This window comes from Bombina bombina, chromosome 6 (assembly GCF_027579735.1).
Source record: "Bombina bombina isolate aBomBom1 chromosome 6, aBomBom1.pri, whole genome shotgun sequence".
Classification (NCBI taxonomy): Eukaryota; Metazoa; Chordata; class Amphibia; order Anura; family Bombinatoridae; genus Bombina; species Bombina bombina.
This window is the reverse complement of record NC_069504.1, coordinates 497699625-497718753: the sequence shown is the minus strand read 5'-3', so window position 1 is coordinate 497718753 and position 19129 is coordinate 497699625.

Below are 19129 nucleotides of genomic sequence, written 5' to 3'. Positions count from 1 at the left end.
AAAACAAAACAAAACCCTAGCCTACAATAAACTACCAAACTACCTTAAAAGGGCCTTTTGCTGGGCATTGCCCCAAAGAAATCAGCTCTTTTACCTGTAAATAAAAATACAAATACCCCCCCAACAGTAAAACCCACCACCCACACAACCAAACCCCCCAAATAAAAACCTATCTAAAAAACCTAAGCTCCCCATTGTCCTGAAAAGGGCATTTGGACCCAAAGTCCCTAATCTAGCATTAAAACCCACCTAATAAACCCTTAAAAAAAACCTCACACTAACCCCCGAAGATCCACTTACAGTTTTTGAAGACCCGACATCCATCCTCAACGAAGCGGCAGAAGTCCTCAGCGAAGCCTTCAGAAGTCTTCATCCAAGCGGGCCAAAGTCTTCATCCAAGCAGGCAGAAGTCTTCATCCAGAGGGCATCTTCTATCTTCATCCATCCGGCGCGGAGTGGCTCCATCTTCAAGACATCCGGTGCGGAGCACCCTCTTCTGGAACAATGAAGTTTCCCTTTAAATGACGTCATCCAAGATGGCATCCCTTACATTCCGATTGGCTGATAGAATTCTATTAGCCAATAGGAGTTATGGTGGAAAAAATCCTATTGGCTGTTGCAATCAGCCAATAGGATTGAGCTCGCATTCTATTGGCTGATTGGAATAGCCAATAGAATGCGAGCTCAATCCTATTGGATCAGCCAATAGGATGAAAGCTCAATCCTATTGGCTGATTGCAACAGCCAATAGGATATTTTCCACCTTAATTCCTATTGGCTGATAGAATTCTATCAGCCAATCGGAATGTAAGGGACGTCATCTTGGATGACATCATTTAAAGGGAAGAAGATGTCGGAAAAAGAGGATGCTCCGCGCCGGATGTCTTGAAAATGGAGCCGCTCCGCGCCGGATGGATGAAGATAGAAGATGCCGGCTTGGATGAAGACTTCGGCCTGCTTGGATGAAGACTTCTGCTGGCTTTGCTGAGGACTTCTGCCGCTTCGTTGAGGATGGATGTCGGTCTTCAAAAACTGTAAGTGGATCTTCGGGGGTTAGTGTTAGTTTTTTTTAAGGGTTTATTGGGTGAGTTTTAATTTTTAGATTAGGGACTTTTGGTGGAAAAAGAGCTAAATGCCTTTTTAAGGGCAATGTCCATCCAAATGCCCTTTTCAGGGCAATGGGGAGCTTAGGTTTTTAGATTTTTATTTGGGGGGTTTGGTTGTGTGGGTGGTGGGCTTTAATGTTGGTGGGTATTTGTATTTTTATTAACAGGTAAAAGAGCTGATTTCTTTGGGGCAATGCCCTGCAAAAGGCCCTTTTAAGGGCCATTGGTAGTTTATTGTAGGCTAGGTTTTTGTTTTTTTTGGGGGGTTGGGGCTTTTTTTATTTTCATAAGGTTATTAGATTAGGTGTAATTAATTTAAATATTTGATAATTTATTTTTTATTTTGTGTAATTTAGTGTTTATTTTTTTTGTAACTTATTGTTTTTTATTTTGTGTAACTTAGTTGTTAGTTTTTTTTGTAACTTAGTAATTTTTTATAGTAGATTTAAATAATTTGAGTAGGGTTAGGTTTTTAAATATATAATATAGTTAATTTAATTTGTAGTTTAATGTAATTTTAGTATAATAGTTAGGGTAGGCTAATTAATAGCTTAATATAGTTTAATGTAATTTTAGTATAATAGGGTAGGTTAACTAATAGTTTAATATAGTTTATTTTAATTCTAAAGGTAAATTTAAATTTATTATAAGATAGGGATGAGTTAATTTTAATGTAAAGTTAGCGGGTTGTTAGATTTGGGGTTAATAGCTTAATTTAGTTTATGGCGATGTGAGGGGCTGGCGGTTTAGGGGGTTAATAGGTTTAGTAAGTGGTAGTGATGTGGGAGGCCAGAGGTTTAGGGGGTTAATACATTTATTTAGTTGCAGAGGGCTCCCGGAGCAGCGGGATAGGGGTTAATAACTTTATTAGAGTTGCGGTGTGCTCCGGGAGTGGCGGGATCAGGGTTTTATAACTTTATTAGAGTTGCGGTGGGCTCCGAGAGCGGAGGGATGGGGGTTAATAACTTTATTTAGTTGCGGCGGGGTCGGGGAGCGGCGGGATAGGGGTTAATACATTTAATAGAGTTGCGGTGGGCTCAGGGAGCGGCGGGATAGGGGTTAATAACTTTATTTAGTTGCGGAGGGGTCCAGGAGTGGCGGGATAGGGGTTAAACATTTTAGTAAAGTGGCGGTGTTTAGTGACAGGATATAAATATAGTTGGGAAAAAGACGAATAGCAGCGAGATCGATGACTGTTAGTTAACTACAGTCCACTGCTCATTGCCCCGTACTTGGTGCGCGGCTTTTTGACAGGTTTTTTGATAAATAAGGAGATCGTATTCAGGTCCGCGGCCCCGATGTTAGGCGATGTTAGGCGAGCGTATTGGTGCCGGCGAATGCAGCACAGTTGACGGCTTGATAAGTAGGCCTCATAGTATACATATAGTGGTATAAATAAACACAGAGATATGAAAGACAACATTGTTTAGAACAAAAAAAGGAATTTAGGGACATGTAAATATGTTTGCAAAAAATTTCTGAAATAATACACACACACACATATATATATATTGTATGTATATATATATATATATATATATATATATATATATATATTTGAATCCCTAGAGTTTTGCACACACTTTTAATCCACAAAGATGCCCGGGGTGCATACAAGAAGAATAACAATCAGAAGAAAAGGACGCACTCTCCGGGTCTTAACCAAATTAGTGTTTAATAATACCAAAAACTAGTGGGTGACGTTTCGGAGTGATTAGCCCCGTCTTCAGACCTTACAAAAACAACTTGTGCAAGAAATAAATAGCCATTAGGTGACTTACAATCCACCAACACCAGCGACAAAACCGGAAATGGCCATGGCAACCGGAAGCCGCGTCCCTCAACCAACACCCACTAGTTTTTGGTATTATTAAATACTAATTTGGTTAAGACCCAGAGAGTGCGTGCTTTTCTTCTGATTATATATATATATATATATATATATATATATATATATATATACAAGTAAGTGCAAAGATATATGACAAATTCTAGCATTAATAATCATTTAAAAAAAGAAAAAATCATGAAATAGGCATATCATGATTTCTAGAAATACAAATACATTAATTTATGTGAAAATATCATATATCAGATTTTTTGTATAACAAGGTATAAATCTAGCTATTTCTTGGACATTAACAGATGAAAAATAAAAGATTAGCTTTAGAGAAATGTGCTTGTTCATAGACAGTAATGAAATTATATAAAGTTGGAAAAAACAGAATATCCCCGACATCGATGACATATATCAACAGTCCGATGCTCATCATGACGTACTTGACGCGCGTGTTTTTGACAAACTTTTAAATAAATAAGGCCGTTGTATGTAGATTTGCGGCAGCAGTGTCTGGTCATGTCTGGAGAGCGTATTGACTCCAGCGAATGCGTTGAGATTGATGCAATGATAAATTGGTCCCATTGTCTGAATTTCAAATGAGAAGCAGATTTTTTTTCTGAAAAGTTACATTTTTTATTTATATTTCCCTCCCCCCGTATCACCGACTTCATTGTGAACTCTTGCACATGCTCAGTAGGAGCTGGTACCTCAGAAATTTAGTATATTAAAGGGACAGTCGACACCAGAATTTTTATTGTTTAAAAAGATAGATAATCCCTTTATTACCCATTCCCTAGTTTTGCATAACCAACACAGTTATATAAACTTATACAATATCAACCTGGGTGTCCAGAGATTGGGCAGCCACCTTCTAGTTTCGGCTATTGCAGCCATGTAACGCATTATAATGGAGAAATTGTAAGCGTTGCGAATGTGTCAAAGTCTTCAACCCTCCCCACCCCTTGCTCTCCCTGGGCTCATTCCTCCACGTTCTACTTCTAGGAAAGCTTGCGCCGTTTCTGGCGAGTCAAAAAATTTGGGTCCCCTCGGGGTCGAGATTTTTAATTTGTCCGGGTACAGCAAGTAAGCCTGTCTACCCTCACGGTGTAATCTAGAGCAGAGCGCGGAAAATTCCCTACGCCTTTTCGTCAAGTCTACAGAATAGTCCTGAAATAGCAGGAGCCTGGAGTTATCATAGGTTAGGTCCTCAACTCTTCTATATGCCCTCAAAATGGTGAGTTTAGTTTTGAAATGGAGGAACTTTATCATTACTGGGCGAGTTTGAGCATTGCGATCCATGGCGGGTCTTTCTGGGCCTACTCTATGTGCCCGCTCAACACTCCCCACCAACCTTTCAGATGGGATATCTAGCAGTGTCGGGAGAACTGTTTCTACAAATTTTAAAATTTCTGTTGGTTTAATCGATTCAGGGAGCCCCAGTAGGCGAACATTATTGCGCCTCGAGCGATTCTCGAGGTCATCAATTTTTTGCTGCAGAGCCAGAGAATGTTTTTCTAGGGCCTCTAATTTACTAGTAGTAGCAACCTGCGTGTCCTCGAGATCAGAGATCCTGGTCTCTGCTTCAGTTACTCTAGTGGAGAATTGTTTCACCTCCTCCGCCAGGGTATCTACTCCCTTTTGGAGGTTCTCTATTTTGGGCAAAAAGAGGGTGGAAATCTGCTTGACTATAGGGTGTGGATCAAGTAAAGTGTGGTCTTGCTGAACCTCATAAGAAGGTCCTTGGGCTACAGCTTCTGATCCCTGCCTGGCTCTGCGCTCTGCATTCTTATTGCGGTTTGCCATTGGGTCTGGTATAAGATATTTCTCCATGCACACACACAGCTATGTTTTAAGGTACACCATACATCAGACTTCTTGCCAAAAGAGTAATGGATTTGTGAAAGTCACAGCAAATGTACCTATATAACCACAAATACAAGGACTAGCAAAACACAATTCCTATTAAATCAACAATTTAAAAAGTACAGTGAACCTGTAGGAAATAAAGGGAAGGTTAGATATATCAACACCATCAAAAGCACTTGTAATAAAAGGTCCTGTTCAGTCTTTGTCCACTTGCGTGGCCCTGGTGTGAGTCAGGATCCCACAACGTACTAAACAGTGTTGCCCTTATATAGGGCAACACAACAGCGATGCCATTTGCAACCTGTGCCAAAAGAAACTGAGTCGTGGGAAGTCCAACAGCCACCTAGGTACAACTGCTTTGCGAAGGCACATGGTCTCCCATCACAAAGGCCGATGGGAAGAACACATGAGTAGAAGCAGCACACAAAGTGAAAGCCGCCCTCCTCCTCCTGCTCCAGCATCTTCAGCAACGTCAACCAGTGCTGTCCTCCTTGCCCCCTCTCAACCATCCTCCACTCAGTCTCTCTTACGTAGCAGTTCCTGGTCATCTGCCCACAGTCAGGTGTCTGTCAAGGACATGTTTGAGCGTAAAAAGAAGCCAATTTCTCAAAGTCACCCCCTTGCCCGGCGTCTGGCAGCTGGCTTGTCTGAACTCTTAGCCCACCAGCTTTTACCATACAAGCTGGTGGAGTCTGATGCTTTCAAAAAAATTGTATCTATTGGGACACCGCAGTGGAAGGTACCTGGCAGAAATTTCTTTTCACAAAAGGCAATCCCAAACCTGTACTCTGTTGTGAGAAAGGAAGTTATGGCATGTCTGGCACACAGCGTTGGGGCAAGGGTCCATATGACCACGGATAGCTGGTCTGCAAAGCATGGTTAGGGCAGGTATATTACCTACACTGCGCATTGGGTAAACCTGCTGACTTCTGACAAGCATGGAATGCGTGGCTCTGCAGAAGAGTTGGTGACACCGCCACGACTTGCAGGCAGGCCTGCTGCTACCTCCTCTACTCCTCCTACTCCATCCTCTTCCCTAACCTCTTCCTCGGCTGAGTCCTCTTCAACTTCTGCGTCTTGCTCCACATCTATGGAACCCCCCCCCAGCTCCCCAGGTACTATGCTACATCCCGGGTACGGCAGTGTCACGCCGTCTTGGGGTTGACTTGCCTGAAAGCGGAGAGTCACACCGCACCAGCACTCCTGACCGCCCTGAACGCACAGGTGGATCAGTGGCTGACTCCGCACCAACTGGAGATTGGCAAGGTTGTTTCTGACAATGGAAGTAATTTGGTGGCGGCATTGAAATTGGGCACGTTGACACATGTGCCGTGCATGGCACATGTGTGTAATCTAATTGTACTACGATTTGTCCATAAGTACCCTGGCTTACAGGACGTCCTGAAGCAGGCCAGGAAGGTGTGTGGCCATTTCAGGCGTTCCTACACAGCCATGGCGCACTTGTCCGATATCCAGCGTTGAAACAACCTGCCAGTGAGGCGCTTGATTTGCGACAGCCCGACACGGTGGAATTCAACACTCCTAATGTTTGACCGCCTGCTCCAACAAGAAAAAGCTGTTAATGAGTATTTGTATGACCGGGGTGCTAGGACAGCCTCTGGGGAGCTGGGGATATTTTTGCCAAATTACTGGACGCTCATGCGCAATGCCTGTAGGCTCATGCGTCCTTTTGAGGAGGTGACAAACCTTGTCAGTCGCACCGAAGGCACCATCAGCGACATCATACCATTTGTTTTCTTCCTGGAGCGTGCCCTGCAAAGAGTGCTGGATCAGGCAGTAGATGAGCGTGAAGAGGAAGAGTTGTGGTGTCCATCACCCCCACAAACAGCCTTATCAGCATCGCTTGCTGGACCTGCGGCAACGCAGGAAGAGTATTGTGAGGAAGAGGAGTCAGAGGAGGAATGTGGCTTTGAGGAGGAGGAGGAGGAGGAGGAAGACCGAGCACAACAGGCATCCCAGGGTGCTCATTGTTGTCACCTCTCTGGTACCCGTGGTGTTGTACGTGGCTGGGGGGAAGAAGATACAATCAGTGAGATCAGTGAGGAGGAGGAACGGGACATGATTAGCTCGGCATCCAACCTTGTTCAAATGGGTTCTTTCATGCTGTCGTGCCTGTTGAGGGACCCTCGTATAAAAAAGCTGAAGGAGAACGACCTGTACTGGGTGTCCACACTCCTCGACCCCCGGTATAAGCATAAAGTTCCTGAAATGTTACCAAATTCCCGAAAGTCGAAAAGGATGGAGCATTTTAAGAATAAATTAAAAACTATGCTTTACACAGCGTATAAGGGTGAAGTCACAGCACCACGGGAATGTAACAGGGGAAGAGATGAAATTAATCCTCCTCCTCCCATGACCACGGCGGCAAGGACAGGACACTTTCCTGATGTCTTGTTGATGGAGGACATGCGTACCTTTTTAACTCCCATGCACCATCAGAGCCTTTCGGGATCCAGCCTTAGAGAAAGACTCAACCGACAGGTAGCAGACTACCTAGCTTTAACTGCGGATCTCGACACTCTCAGGAGCAATGGACCCCTTGACTACTGGGTTTGCAGGCTGGACTTGTGGCCTGAGCTATCCCAATTTGCAATGGAACTTCTGGCCTGCCCCGCTTCAAGTGTCCTGTCCGAAAGGACTTACAGTGCAGCAGGAGGTTTTGTCACTGAGAAGAGAAGTCGCCTAGGTCAAAAAAGCCTTGACTATCTCACTTTTATAAAAATGAATGAGGGCTGGATCCCGAAGGGACTGACATTGGGCGATACATTTGAATAAAAAAGGCCTGATGATGAGATGAGCTGGCTTGGGCTACAACTGGTACACAGGCTGGCCTTTTTTTTTATTTTTATAAAGCCGGAGGACTTGCTTGACTTATCCGCCAACAACTAGTGTTCAAGCCACAAGCTTTTAGGGCACTTTATAAATGTTTTACAAACATCAATTTTTCTGGCCGCTGCTACAGCAGTTGCTACAACAATACCCCAATTTTTCAGTCATTTGTACAATTTTTCTGGCCTCTGCTGCAGCTCTGTGGGTACAAAACTCAAATAAAAAAAATAAGGCACATAACACTAGTGATTAAACTGTTACGAATTGTACAACTTAGCACACCACTCATATCTGGTGGACCATTAAATTGAACGCAAAATTCCACAAATTTGAAAGAGTAGGACCGACCAAGCATCTTTATCCGTCTCTTGGTTGCTCTAAATTATCTCCGTGTTCCATCTATGCCATACCTGTACTCTATTGTGCAAAAGGGTGGCATATGTGGTGTTTCATGCTGTTGTGGCTGTTGCGGGTCATGGCCCATGGTATAAAAAGGCTGAAGGAGAATGACCTGTAATGAGTGCCCCAGCAAATGTTTTGAAAAATGTTCCTGGTTCCTCTCAATTATCTCTGGGTTTCTAAAATGGATGCCATACCTGGACTCGCTTGTGCAAAAGGATGGCATATGTGGTGATGTTTCCTGCAGTTGTTTATGTTGAGGGTGCTGGACCCTCTTATAAAAAAGCTGAAGGAGAACGACCTGGAGTGGGAGTCCAAGCATGGTTTTTGGGGCTATTTCACTTTTCCAAACAATTATCTGTGGGTTTCTAAAATCAATGCCGTACCAGTACTCTATTGTTCAAAAGGATGCCATACGTCCTCTTTCCTGATGGTGTTTTTTTTGAGTGTCCTGGACCCTCTTATAAAAAGGCCTAAGGAGAAAGAGGTGTACTGGGTGTCCACTCATTATTTTTTTCTATTTAACATTTGACAAAAATGATCTCTGGGTTTGTAAAATCAATGCTGTACCTGTACTCTATTGTTCAAAAGGATGCCATACGTCCTCTTTCCTGCTGGTGTTTTTTTTGAAGGTCCTGGACCCTCTTATAAAAAGGCCTAAGGAGAAAGAGGTGTACTGGGTGTCCACTCATTTTTTTTTTCTATTTAACATTTGACAAAAATGATCTCTGGGTTTGTAAAATCAATGCTGTACCTGTACTCTATTGTTCAAAAGGATGCCATACGTCCTCTTTCCTGCTGGTGTTTTTTTTTAGGGTCCTGGACCCTCTTATAAAAAGGCCTAAGGAGAAAGAGGTGTACTGGGTGTCCACTCATTTTTTTTTCTATTTAACATTTGACCAAAATGATCTCTGGGTTTGTAAAATCAATGCTGTACCTGTACTCTATTGTTCAAAAGGATGACATACGTCCTCTTTCCTGCTGGTGTTTTTTTTTGAGGGTCCAGGACCCTCTTATAAAAAGGCCTAAGGAGAAAGAAGTGCACTGGGTGTCCATCGAATCATTTTTTTTATTCAAATTTCCATTTGCAAAAAATTATCTCTGGGTTTCTAAAATCAATGCCTTTCCTGTACTCTATTGTTCAAAAGGATGCCATATGTCCTCTTTCCTGCTGATGTTTTGTTTGAGGGTCCTGGACCCTCTTATAAAAAGGCCTAAGGAGAAAGAAGTGTACTGGGTGTCCATCTAATCATTTTTTGGATTCAAATTTCCATTTTCAACAAATTATCTCTGGGTTTCTAAAATCAATGCCTTTCCTGTAATCTATTTTTCAAAAGGATGCCATATGTCCTCTTTCCTGCTGGTGTTTTGTTTGAGGGTCCTGGACCCTCTTATAAAAAGGCCTAAGGAGAAAGAATTGTACTGGGTGTCCATCGAATCATTTTTTTGATTCAAATTCCTGGTTGCAACAAATTATCTCCGGGGTTTCTAAAATCAATGCCTTTCCTATAATCTTTTTTTCAAAAGGATGCCATATGTCCTCTTTCCTTCTGCTGGTTTTTTTGAGTGTCCTGGAACCTCTGCTAAAAAGGCCTAAGGATAAATGAGTGTACTGGGTGTCTATTCAATGTTTTTTTAGATTTCCCGGTTGTAACAAATTATCTCTGTGCTTCTAAAATCAATGCCTTTCCTGTAATCTATTTTTCAAAAGGATGCCATATGTCCTCTTTCCTTCTGGTGTTTTGTTTGAGGGTCCTGGACCCTCTTATAAAAAGGCCTAAGGAGAAAGAAGTGTACTGGGTGTCCATCAAATCATTTTTTGGATTCAAATTTCCATTTTCAACAAATTATCTCTGGGATTCTAAAATCAATGCCTTTCCTGTAATCTATTATTCAAAAGGATGACATATCTCCTCTTTCATGCTGTTGTTTCGGTTGAGGCTCCGGGACCCTCTTATTAAAGAGGCCTGAGGAAAAATAAGTGTACTGAGTGTCTAATCAATGTTTTTTTCTATTTCCCGGGTCATATAAATAATCTCTGGGATTCTAAAAACAATGCCTTTCCTGTAATCTATTATTCAAAAGGATGACATATCTCCTCTTTCATGCTGTTGTTTCGGTTGAGGCTCCGGGACCCTCTTATTAAAAAGGCCTAAGAATAAATGAGTGTACTGGGTGTCTAATCAATGATTTTTTCTATTTCCCGGGTCATATAAATGATCTCTGTGATTCTAAAATCAAAGCCTTTCCTGTAATCTATTATTCAAAAGGATGACATATGTCCTCTTTCATGCTGTTGTTTCGGTTGAGGCTCCGGGACCCTCTTATTAAAAAGGCCTGAGGATAAATAAGTGTACTGGGTGTCTAATCAATGTTTTTTTAGATCTCCCGGTTGTAACAAATTATCTCTGTGTTTCTAAAATCAATGCCTTTCCTGTAATCTATTTTTCAAAAGGATGCCATATGTCCTCTTTCCTTCTGGTGTTTTGTTTGAGGGTCCTGGACCCTCTTATAAAAAGGCCTAAGGAGAAAGAAGTGTACTGGGTGTCCATCGAATCATTTTTTGGATTCAAATTTCCATTTTCAACAAATTATCTCTGGGATTCTAAAATCAATGCCTTTCCTGTAATCTATTATTCAAAAGGATGACATATCTCCTCTTTCATGCTGTTGTTTCGGTTGAGGCTCCGGGACCCTCTTATTAAAAAGGCCGAGGAAAAATAAGTGTACTGGGTGTCTAATCAATGTTTTTTTCTATTTCCCGGGTCATATAAATGATCTCTGGGATTCTAAAATCAATGCCTTTCCTGAAATCTATTATTCAAAAGGATGACATATCTCCTCTTTCATGCTGTTGTTTCGGTTGAGGCTCCGGGACCCTCTTATTAAAAAGGCCTGAGGAAAAATAAGTGTACTGAGTGTCTAATCAATGTTTTTTTTTTCTATTTTCCGGGTCATATAAATGATCTCTGTGATTCTAAAATCAATGCCTTTCCTGTAATCTATTATTCAAAAGGATGACATATGTCCTCTTTCATGCTGTTGTTTCGGTTGAGGCTCCGGGACCCTCTTATTAAAAAGGTCTGAGGAAAAATAAGTGTACTGGGTGTCTAATCAATGTTTTTTTCTATTTCCCGGTTGCAAATAATGATCTGTGGGTTTCTAAAATCAATGCCTTTCTTCTAATCTATTATTCAAAAGGATGACATATGTCCTCTTTCATGCTGTTGTTTCGGTTGAGGCTCCGGGACCCTCTTATTAAAAAGGCCTGAGGAAAAATAAGTGTACTGGGTGTCTAATCAATGTTTTTTTCAATTTCCCGGTTGCAAATAATGATCTGTGGGTTTCTAAAATCAATGCCTTTCCTGTAATCTATTATTCAAAAGGATGACATATGTCCTCTTTCATGCTGTTGTTTCGGTTGAGGCTCCGGGACCCTCTTATTAAAAAGGCCTGAGGAAAAATAAGTGTACTGGGTGTCTAATCAATGTTTTTTTCTATTTCCCGGGTCATATAAATGATCTCTGGGATTCTAAAATCAATGCTTTTCCTGTAATCTATTATTCAAAAGGATGACATATCTCCTCTTTCATGCTGTTGTTTCGGTTGAGGCTCCGGGACCCTCTTATTAAAAAGGCCTGAGGAAAAATAAGTGTACTGAGTGTCTAATCAATGTTTTTTTCTATTTCCCAGGTCATATAAATAATCTCTGGGATTCTAAAAACAATGCCTTTCCTGTAATCTATTATTCAAAAGGATGACATATCTCCTCTTTCATGCTGTTGTTTCGGTTGAGGCTCCGGGACCCTCTTATTAAAAAGGCCTAAGAATAAATGAGTGTACTGGGTGTCTAATCAATGATTTTTTCTATTTCCCGGGTCATATAAATGATCTCTGTGATTCTAAAATCAATGCCTTTCCTGTAATCTATTATTCAAAAGGATGACATATGTCCTCTTTCATGCTGTTGTTTCGGTTGAGGCTCCGGGACCCTCTTATTAAAAAGGCCTGAGGATAAATAAGTGTACTGGGTGTCTAATCAATTTTTTTTTCTATTTCCCGGGTCATATAAATGATCTCTGGGATTATAAAATAAATGCCTTAACTGTAATCAATTGTTCACAATGATGCCATATGTCCGAACGATAAAGAAGTGTTCTGGGTGTCCAATCAATGTTTTTTTTTTATTTCACAGTTGCAAAACAATTATCTATGGCTTTGTAAAATCTATGCCTTACCTGTCATCTATTGTTCAAAAGGATGCCATATGTCCTCTTTCCTGCTGTTGTTTTTGATGGGGGTCCGGAACACTATTCTAAAAAGGCCGAAGGAGAACGACCTGTACTGTACTTGGTGTCCGATCATGTTTTTGTTTTCAATTTCACGGTTCATAATAAATATCGCCGTGTAACTAAAATCAATGCCATACCTGTACTCTGTTGTTCAAAAGGATGGCATATGTGGTGTTTCATTCTGTTGTGGTTGTTGAGGGTCGTGGCCGTGGGACAGCGTATAAAACGGCTGAAGGAGAACAACCTGTACAGCCTTGCTCCTCTTTTTAGGCAGGCCAGCTCTTTGCATACATGCCCACAGACTCTGTAACGCATGCCTCTTTTAGGGAGAGGTGCAGCCATAATGCAGGGTCAGAACCTCTGCCTGCAACTGTTATACTCGATTTTGCGAAAGGAAGTAAGCTTACCATGGTTCCCTGCACGCACGTATTGTTGTTATATTTTTGGTGAGGGTAATCATGATGGCCATGTAGACCACCACCACTTAGAGTCCTGGAAGTAGCAGGGATGAGATGAAAGAGCTAAGAATAGTAGAACTTGAAACAACAGAGTTAGCCATGGGTGTTAGTGCAAAACCGCTTGGCTTTTTTTTGGCTTTTGGGTGCGGCTATTCATGCAGGCCATATAGAGCTGCCACCATTCAGTGTCGTATCAGCTATTAAACTAATAAGAACAGTACTACCAAAATACAGCCAATGAAGGGCCTATGAAGACTGAGCAAAGGTTGGATTGTAGTATTTTGTTCGGCTAATCATGATGGCCATGTAGACCACCTGTAACAGGGATGAAAGTGCTAAGAATAGTACTAATTGAAACAACCGAGTTAGCCATGGGTGTTAGTCTAAGACCACTCGGCTTTTTTTTGGGTTTGGGTGCAGCTAATCATGAAGGCCAGATAGACCTGCCACCATTTGGTGTTGTAACAGGAATTAAACTGAAAAGAACAGTACTACTTAACACAACCTACTTACCATGGGTCCCAGAGCATATGTTTGGTTATTATATTTTGTAAGGGTAATCATGCAGGCCATATAGACCTCCACCGATAGGGTGAGTATGAGTAACAGCTATTAAAATGCAAAGGACATTACTAATTAACACAACATAGTTACCATGGGTCACAGACCAAGAGCAGATGTCTTATTATTATATTTTGTATGGGTAATCATCCAGGCCGTATAGACCTCACCAAATAGGGGGAGTTACAGAGATTAAAGTGCTAAGAATGGTAGTACTTAAAACAAAACCTAGTTAAAATAGGTACCAGACCGCATGTCTTATTATTATATTTTTTCAGGGTAATCAAGCAGGCCATATAGAACACCCCCGATAGGGGGGGGGGGGACAGGGATTAAAGTGCTAAGAAAAGTACTAATTAACACAAGCTAGTTGGGTCCAAGAACGCATGTTTAATTATTAGACTTTATTAGGGTAATTATATATCTAACAAATCTATTTCTCTTCTATCGATTCTATCTATGTATATCTATCTATCTATCTATCTATCTATCCTATCTATCAATCTATCTTCTGTCCGGGATATTTTGAGACAGCCACTTTGGGAATGTTAGTTGATTTAGGCCCATTATGGCTTAAAAGCAGACTCTGCATCAACTATGTAATTTTCCATGGGAGTTTTGCCAGGGATCCCCCTCCAGCATGCGACAGTCCAGGTGTTAGTACCCTTGAAACAACTTTTCCATCACTATTGTGGCCAGAAAGAGTCCTTGTAGGTTTTAAAGTTCGCCTGCCTATTGAATTCAATGGCGGTTCACGCGGTTCGCGGGTTCGCGAACAATACCGGAAGTTCGAGTCCGCCGTTCGCGAACCGAAAATTTTAGGTTCGCAACATCACTAGTCTCTATATCTGATGCGCTAAGAGTTTTGCTATCAGATAAGGCAGATAAGGTTTCACTCCCTGAATCTTGTGTAAAAGGTGTAAGCATCTTCTTTTTTTTGTTGTTATTCCTAAAAGTAAATACATCATCGCCCACCAATTCCCACTTCACCACCACCCAATACCACCAAAAAGGTGTAAGCATCTTCTTTATAGTGTGATGCCATAGGGGATTTTTTTGTTGTTATTCCTAAAAGTAAATACATCATCGCCCACCAATTCCCACCACCACCACCCAATACCTATTTTGCTCTTAAATTCCCTCCCCCCAATTCCCTCATTTTTTAAAAATATTTTTTCATAAACTAGCAAAAAAGATAAAAACAGGGAAGGATCTCAGACAAAGGTTGGTGATCGGCAACAGCAGGAAAGGGCAGGAAAGGGTTATAAACTTAAAAATGGAAGGAAAGGGTTAAACTGTAAATGACCCACCCCTCCAAAAAACAAAACAAATAACATTCCAAAACTACTAAACAGTACTATTGTACTGATCAGGCTGATTACAGAAATAATACTGTAATCAGCAGTGAAAAAGTAATATGTAAAAGTATATATAAAATTGAATACAGAGTGAAGAACAAAACTATTTAAACTATTTATAATTTTAAAATAAAAAAGTTGTGTTTACATTAAAGGGACAGTCAAGTCCAAAATAAACTTTCATGATTCCAATAGGGCATGTAATTTTAAACAACTTTCCAATTTACTTTTATCACCAATTTTGCTTTAATCTCTTGGTATTCTTAGTTGAAAGCTAAACCTAGGTAGGCTTATATGCTAATTTCTTAGAACTTGAAGGCCGCCTCTAATCTGAATGCATTTTGACAGTTTTCCACCTCTGGAGGGGGCTAGTTCATATCTGTCATATAGATAACGTTGAGCTCACGCACGTGAAGTTACCTAGGAGTCAGCACTGATTGGCTAAAATGCAAGTCTGTCAAAAGAACTGACATAAGGGGCATAGATACAAGGTAATTACAGAGGTAAAACTTGTATTATTATAACTATGTTGGTTATGGAAAACTGGGGAATGGGTAATAAAGGGATTTTCTATCTTTTTAAACAACAAAAATGATTGTGTCCCTTTAAAGTGATATGGCATATGACAAGGTGTTGGACTTATACACATGGGAAGGGCTCAAAGGTGTATATGCGTGTGTGGATTTGTATGTGTGCTTTTCTCACAGTTACTGAGCAGAATATATCAATCATAAATTGATGAGTACCGGCACCTTTTCTTTGGAGTACCGGCACCTTTTTTTTAAAAGGGCATTTAGCTCTTTTTCTGCCCAAAAGCCCTAATCTAAAAATAAAACCCACCCAATAAACCCTTAAAAAAGACTAACACTAATCCTCGAAGATCCACTTACAGTTTTTCAAGACCCGACATCCATCCTCAAGAAGCGGCCGAAGTCTTCATCCAAGCCCGCAGAAGTCTTCATCCAGACCGGCATCTTCTATCTTCATCCATCCGGCGCGGAGCGGCTCCATCTTCAAGACATCCGGCATGGAGCATCCTCTTCAATCAAAGTCTTCTTGCAGAATAAAGGTTCCTTTAAGTGATGTCATCCAAGATGGCGTCCCTTGAATTCCGATTGGCTGATAGAATTCTATCAGCCAATCGGAATTAAAGGTGAAAAAATCCTATTGGCTGATGCAATCAGCCAATAGGATTGAGCTTGCATAGCTATTGGCTGATTGGAAAAGCCAATAGAATGCGAGCTCAATCCTATTGTCTGATTGGATCAGCCAATAGGATTGAAGCTCAATCCTATTGGCTGATTGCATCAGTCAATAGGATTTTTTCACCTTTAATTCCGATTGGCTGATAGAATTCTATCAGCCAATCGGAATGTAAGGGACGCCATCTTGGATAACATCATTTAAAGGAACCTTCATTCTGCAAGAAGAGATCGATGGAAGAGGATGCTCCGCGCCGGATGTCTTGAAGATTGAGCCGCTCCGCGCCGTAAGGATGAAGACAGAAGATGCTGTCTGGATGAAGACTACTGCCCGTCTGGAGGACCACTTGTGCCGGCTTGGATGAAGACTTCATTGAGGACTTCTTGCCGCTTGGATGAAGACTTCTCCCGGCTTCGTTGAGGATGGATGTCCGGTCTTCAAAACTGTAAGTGAATCTTCAGGGGGTTGGTGTTAGGTTTTTTTAAGGGTTTATTGGGTGGGTTTTATTTTTAGATTAGTGTTTGGGCACTTGAAAAAGAGCTAAATGCCTCTTTTTAAGGGCAATGCCCATCCAAATGCCCTTTTCAGGGCAATAAGGAGCTTAGTTTTTTAGTTAGGATTTTATTTGGGGGGTTGGTTGGTTGGGTAGTGGGTTTTACTGTTGAAGGGTTGTTTGTATTTTTTTTTAACAGGTAAAAGAGCTGATTTCTTTGGGGCTATTGGTAGTTTAGTTTAGGCTAGGGTTTTTTTTTTATTTTGGGGGGGCTTTTTTATTTTGATAGGGCTATTAGATTAGGTGTAATTAGTCTAAATATCTAGATAATTTCTTTTTTTCTTTTGTGTAATTTAGTGTTTTTTGTTGTAATTTAGGTAATTGTATTTAATTTAGGTAATTTATTTAATTGTAGTGTAAGGTTAGGTGTTATTGTAACTCAGCTAATGTTTTATTTTACAGGTAAATTTGTATTTATTTTAGCTAGGTAGTTAGTAAATAGTTAAAACCTATTTAGTAACTATTCTACCTAGTTAAAATAAATACAAACTTACCTGTGAAATAAAAATAAAACCTAAGCTAGCTACAATGTAACAATTAGTTGTATTGTAGCTAGCTTAGGGTTTATTTTACAGGTAAGTATTTAGTTTTAAATATGAATAATTTAGGTAATGATAGTAGGTTTTATTTAGATTTATTTTAATTATATTTAAGTTAGGGGTTGTTAGGGTTAATCTTAGGTTTAGGGGTTAATAAATTTAGTATAATGGCGGCGACGTTGGGAATGGCAGAATAGGGGTTAATAAATGTAGGTAGGTGGTGGCGATGTTAGGGGCAACAGATTAGGGGTTAATAATATTTAACTAGTGTTTGTGATGCGGGAGTGCGGTGGTTTAGGGGTTAATATGTTTATTATAGTGGCGGCAATGTCCGGAGCGGCAGATTAGGGGTTAATCATTTTATTTTAGTGTTTGCAATGCAGGAGGGTCTCGGTTTAGGTGTTAATAGGTAGTTTATGGGTGTTAGTGTACTTTTTAGCACTCTAGTTATGAGTTTTATGCTACAGCTTTGTAGCATAAAACTCATAGCTACTGACTTTCAGTTTACAGTATCGATCTTGGCGGTATAGGCTGTACCGCTCACTTTTTGGCCTCCCAGACAGACTCGTAGTACTGGCTCTATGGAAAACCTATTGAAAAAGAACTTTTTGAAATCTGCGGTAATTACGTTGCGTTACGGCTAAAAAAGTGTGCGGTGCCCCTAAACCTGCAAGACTCATAATACCAGCGGTAGTGAAAAAGCAGCGTTATGAGCCTTAACGCTGCTTTTTCACCCATACCGCAAAACTCGTAATCTAGCCGACTGTAAATAATGTTGTCCTTTTACTTTTCTCACAGTTACTGAGCAGAATATATCAATCATAAATCGATGAGTACCGGCACCTTTTGTTTGGAGTACCGGCACCTTTTTCTTTTACAAAAAAGCACTGTGTATATATATATATCTTTGAGCCCTTCACAGTCCAAAACCTTGTCAAAGACCATATCACTTTGAAACACTTTTTTAAAATGTGTTTTACATGTGTTTTCATGCTCTTATATGGTAGCCGTAACACTTTACTTCAGGTCTCCAGTCGCTCTAACTGCTATCTGTTATTAATAGTGTAAAGTGACAAAAATAATTTATATTTTCCGTAATCTAATATAACTTCTAAATGTCTTGGTTCTGTTTAGAGCACTTAGTTGTACAGGGATCTGCTGCTAAATAACCATTAAAAAGATGCCCACACCAAAACCACAACGCTAAATCGTGCCCCTTATCAGTATGTCCTATTTTGGGACAATCAAATGTTGGGAAATAAACATTAAAGGGACATTAAATTGAAAGCCAATCCATTTTTTGTACTTTTTAGTAATTGTCCTTGGCTGAGGACTAGTGTCCTGCTAACTGTTGATAACCAACACTTGTCTGCTAGTATGATAAGAAAAATGTTGTATATTCAGGACTGGAACACACGTTTTCATAAAATCTAACAAGGAAAATAAGTTCCGAAAAGCCTTCTTTTAGAAGAAATACAGAATGCATGGAAGAGCTGCTTTAGAAATGTGCATACATGTTAAACATTGCTTGTGAAATGAGATGTTTATGTGCTAGAAAACTATTAGTAGTAGGGACCTAAATATGTTTTTTTAAATCTATTGTCAGAGATTAGATACTGTGGAATATTTCAATAAAAAACCCATTGAGGTCTTTTTTCAATCTATTAGATACAAAGTGCACCAATTTACTTTTCACAGGGTTTTCTGATTCATTGCAATTCCAATCCACCTGAAAACACATTTAAAGGGATTTTAAACAACTTTCTATGATCTATTTTGCTTCATGCCCTTGGTATCCTTCGTTGAAGAAACAGCAATGCACTACTTGGAGCTAGGTGAACGCATTGGGGAGCCAATAACATGAGGTATAGATATGCAGTCACCAATCAGCAGCTCCTGAGCCTACCTCAGTATCCTTTTCAACAAAGGATAACACAAGAACAAAACAAAAAAAAGATAAAAGTAAATTGGAAAGTTATCTAAAATCACAATCAAACATTTGGGTTTTATGTCCCTTTAAGATAGAAACACATTATCATGATGTACTGGAGTGCCTCTTGATTGGTTGAGAGGTCTTGGCGCTAATGCTAATTTAGCAGCTACA